Genomic DNA, 5,000 nt, shown 5'->3' with positions numbered 1-5,000 from the left:
TCTCGCATACCACGAATGGACAAAAACGACAGATCGGATCGTTACGGCAATAAAAAGCAGGATTTTATACTTTCCCGAGCTCATTAAACGGCTGCACTGGAAGAAAAATGAATGTAAATAAATGTATAAATTCAGACTAGAGGCTCTTATATCATCTGAAGGCCGTTATCTAGAAATAAGCATTTTTTTATACATGTGATGTGGGGCAAGTTGTCACGATTGGTGACTACAATGATATTCTCATCAAAGGTTTTGCCGGACATAAAGAGAGAGAAAAAAGGCACTTATGAAGAATATTCATTGAATGAAAGGGTGTGACAACTTGCCCCGGATTCTCTCACAGTATGTTTTCCATTTAACCATTTGCTCCATCAGTCCTTACACACTAATGCATTCAATAATTTCTCAAATATGTATCACAATACTTTCACTTTAATGTTATGAGATGACTGGATGCTTTCAATTTAACCTGAACTGTCAGCAACCGAACTGCCATTACAAATATAGCTTACAAAATGAGATGAGTGAAACAGTTTAACATTAAAAGTAAAAGAAAAGTCAGAAAAGAGCAAATGCAAAGCACTGAATCGGTTTGTGATTGACGGACGGATGTTGATGTTGATTTAGTTGATTTAGCTGATTTAGTTTTAATAAAACGCGTTCATATAAACACAAGTGGGAAATCAAGCGGATATTTGACCGATATTGCCTCGCTGTCAACGTTTACTTCGTTTTATTTGGAAAAAGTTGAGCTTTTGTTGTACTCACCCGCAGATCTGCTGCTCCCTTTAATGCCTGATGGGATGGAAACGTTAAAACGTTACAGACGATTAAACAGCGACGCCCGCAGGCCTCCGTCGGAATTACAGGAAAAAAATTACACATATTCATCATCAAACTCTCTTTATATGCCTAAAACATCGCTGTTAATACTTTATGATAACTTAATATATAAAATAAAAACGATCCATCGTGTTCGGTGTGGCCAAATGCTAAGCTACCGAATGCTAGGCGCTAAATGCTAAACGCATAGGCTAAATGTTATTTACATACTTTTTCGCACTGGTGACCTTCCTTTTCATATCAGAAATTATTTGAAAACCCAATTTCTGTTTCATTTTTCACTTATCTCCCATAACATTTACTCTCAAGAGACTTTAGATGTTAAAAATGAACCTCTATCCGAGGTGTGGCTCAATATTTTGATTTGTTTTGCTGTGGGCCTTTAAAAGGGTTTTGTTTTGTTTTTTCTGAGGTCAAACTGAACTCAAACAGAAACTGTGGTTATTTTTTTATGCTTACCTTTGTCATATAAAATACATTTTCATCAATAATATCTTCTCTGGTGTGTTTTGATAGGTTTTAATGTATTGAAAAACTTCACAGGAAAAATAATAGAAACCTTACAAAGTCACCCTCAATGGAACATTTAAATAATTAAATTTAGACGTTAGAGATGTCATAAAAGTTTAATACCCTCGATGTATTAAGTATTAATCTGTCGAGGGCTATATGCGCCACAAACGACAGCATCTACTGTAAAATACATCTAAAGGCTCATATACTTTTAATTTCACACTGTGAAAGTAATGGGAAAAGGATAAGACGATTCATATTGCTCGAAGCCCAAATTTCACAAGAACAATTTTATTAAAACCAATGCACAACACGAGCACAACTTACATTCAACAATATTTGTCTTCCAAAGATCTTGATATTTGTGATACTAATAACAGAAGTGGACCAAATCAAATGTCGTAAAATGTCAAATCGGGATCAGAAACCAATAAAAGTCGAAAATCATAAAGTGGCATTCAGTAGCACAGGCCTACATATTCTGACACGTCATATCTATCTAATTCCGTAGTAGTATAAATATCTTAAAAGTGCGCTTACGGTTTATACAAAAATGAGCTCTATTCATCAACACTTTTTACATTCCACATCTAACATAGATTCAACATTCAAAGGCACAGGACTTCACTTCAAAATGATCGAAAATAACCAGAGTCAGAAAAGTAATTCAAGTAATCTTACATTGCAAAAAGATTTTGGTCGAAAGGAAACAATGGCACGGTCAAAATTCAATGCAATACTTCTAGAAGTGAACATTTTACATGTAAACTAGCAATTACGGGGTGAAATTAAGAGCAAACGATCAACTCTCCGCAGCCGCTTCCCAATGGCGCCGCCGAAACGATCCAGCACATTATAACCGACTAAACGGATATTATGCGAGGTTTCAACATCTGTGGTCTGTGATGGTTTTCCTGGACCGATCCGTCACGCGCGTCGAAAGGGAAGCTCAAAGAAGCGTGCTTTGGCACTTTTTTCAATCAGCTATCGGGCATAAATATCAAAACCTCGCAAATATACAGAAAACCGATGTCAGACGTCATCTCGTTCCTTACCGGGTGTAACTTTTAATACGTCGCTGACCCGACCGGAGTCGAATAAAAAGATTAAAAAAGTAAAAATCGTTAAATTAAATCCTAGCAGTAGCAAGTAGAAATAACGGCTGATCAAAGTGCTGAAGGAAATCACTAAGTATAGACGCATGGCATAAAGTAGAAAAGAATCAACAATCAAATTCCACTTGGGATAAAAATCCTTCAACATATCCTACGTCCAAAACGGAACAAAATAAAGTCGTAAAAAGGAAATATTACATGCTTTCTGACATATGTAGAAAGATTGCATAATGATGATAATACCTCGGGACATCCAAAGTGCATATCCATTTTTTTTTCTCTTTTTTTATTTATTTTTTTTTTTTGCCTTTGTTTGCATTACTAATTTTATTTATGACTGAGGTGAATCTCACAAACATGAAAGCCCGTTTCCGCCATAGGATGAACAATAAAAAAAAAGGTAACTGTGAATTTTTATCTCGAAATTCGTACTCACAATTCTGAGAAATTGCAAAAAAAAAATTGAGAAAAAAAACAGAATTGCAAGACAAAAATTAACAATAATTTTTATACATAGTGAATTAAAATAAATAAAAAATAATTCGAAATGTAATGTCCTCACATTTCAGAGAGAAAAAGATGAAAATATTAAATTTATATATATATATATATATATATATATATATATATATATATATATATATATATATATATATATATATATTGCAATTTCTAGTTCATATGCCACAATCTACAATCTTTCAGAATTATGAGAAACATTTTTTCTTATTCCATGGCAGAAATAAACTAAATCTGAAAAATATCATATTTGTTCAGATTATATTTTACTGTGTTTTATTGCAAAAAATAAATGATTTTTTGTAACGTATTAATGACAAATCGTCATCACTGTAAAGCAAATAATAATAAATGATACATGCATCGTGATGCTGTTCTGCCTTTTAGGTTATTCTTATTAAAAAATGCATTAGGGTTAAGTAGAGTCACTACGATATCGTCTGATCTTGAGCTGGACATGTTTTCGTGAGATTCGCTCAGTTATTAAAGTGACCTATTGATGCTAATCGGAAAATTCTGACTGTGATAACAAAAGAAAGCATTAAGAGTTTCATAAAACCTCCCAAACAGAAACCAAGAGGAATTGAAACGGTCCCTCAATACAGTAAATAAAACACTATATGCAAATATATATCTATTTTTTAAATGACCTAAAGGTGTCTGTTATGGGTTTGAAAATAAATAAAGCTTATAGACTTGAAACACACCTTCACAAATCGATAATAGTTCATCACATTACAACACAAGCTATATTGCTGACATTTACAAATGTGTAGAAGCACAAACGGCCAGCTGACTGTAAGCATGCATCCCTGAAACCGCTCCGGGTCGGTGTGGGACAGGGCTTGAGCACCTCCAGACCAGTCTGTCTCTAATCGTCCGAGCAAACCAACAGCAGCAAGAAGAAGAGGAGTCGAAGAGTCCTCATCCGTTTCAGTGCAAATAAACCGGGAACCAGGAGAGTGAATCTCACAAAGCCCCGAGAGAAATCAACCCGAGGATCAGAGACGCTTTAGGGGCGAAACGGGGGTTAATGTCACTTAAAAATGATGAAATAATAGCTAAAAATGAGAAGAAAAGTATCCGGAGGTGAAATATGACACGTGAAGCTTGTTATGAGAGGGATGAAACATAAATAAATAATAAATGTCAAATCTGTAAAAAACTAATTAACTGTTTAACTGTTAAGAGAGGGTGAAAATTGATCCTGAAAAATAAAAAAAAAGATAAATATAAATATAACCTGACAGTTTCTGGTGGAAAAACTATTTATTTTTTATTTTTTTATTTTTACTATTTATTTTAAACAATAAAAAGGAAATATGTTAGGGGTAACATATGGTTAATTACAATTTATAAACGTACACATATCTTACTTTGGAGAAAATATATTATTATATATTTTGGAAGTGAAATATAACCCAGATTGCAAAAAAAACGTATTTGAGTAATAATAAAAGAAAAAAAAATACATATAATATTAAATAAATAATGCTGTGAGATGTCTTATCTGCACAAGAAGTAAGGTTTTGCTATTTAACTTGTTCTTCTTTTAAGTAAATTATGTAAAAAAAAAAAAAAAGAAAGCTATTATTTTTAGATGACATATATATATACATTATATATATATATATATATATATATATATAAATGAAACAAATAAATCTGAAAAAGCAAGAAATTATTGGTGTAAAAAAAGAAATAATATTTTGCCTCAGTCTCAAATTTTTTTTTTTTATTTCTAAGCAAAACATATTTTGCGAGTGAATAACCCCTGGATAGATGTTTTGGGTTGACCTGACCGGGGCGTTTTTGTGAGATTCATCCATTAAAGATAACTGATGTCTTCAGTATCTCCGTGCAGGGTCACGACCTCCTCACGACCCGCCTTCTCTTCCATTAAAACAGCGTTTACTGGTTATCATGAGAAGCACATCAACAGAACACTAGAAATGATTCGGATGTAAATCTCAGTGCGTTTCCAGTCAGGTAGAAAACAAAAAAAGCCAG

General features: G+C 33.2%; 2 protein-coding genes across 2 annotated transcripts in view; both read right to left on the bottom strand.

Annotated features, from left to right (window-relative positions):
- Positions 1–790, bottom strand: part of LOC122334410 (1-phosphatidylinositol 4,5-bisphosphate phosphodiesterase beta-4) — a 41,062-nt gene extending 40,272 nt beyond the window's left edge. Inside the window, exon 1 of the mRNA XM_043232304.1 lies at positions 769–790. The gene's annotated coding sequence lies outside the window, so the exon portion shown is untranslated. The remainder of the gene's footprint in view (positions 1–768) is intronic.
- An 841-nt stretch (positions 791–1,631) lies between these two features.
- LOC122334402 (1-phosphatidylinositol 4,5-bisphosphate phosphodiesterase beta-1) overlaps positions 1,632–5,000 on the bottom strand; it is a 69,993-nt gene continuing 66,624 nt past the window's right edge. The window contains exon 32 of the mRNA XM_043232290.1: positions 1,632–5,000. This exon is cut by the window's right edge and continues 296 nt beyond it. The gene's annotated coding sequence lies outside the window, so the exon portion shown is untranslated.

Source organism: Puntigrus tetrazona, unplaced genomic scaffold (genome assembly GCF_018831695.1).
Source record: "Puntigrus tetrazona isolate hp1 unplaced genomic scaffold, ASM1883169v1 S000000520, whole genome shotgun sequence".
Lineage (NCBI taxonomy): Eukaryota > Metazoa > Chordata > Actinopteri > Cypriniformes > Cyprinidae > Puntigrus > Puntigrus tetrazona.
The sequence above is the reverse complement of the archived record's forward strand: the minus strand, read 5'-3'. Positions and strand labels throughout refer to the sequence as shown.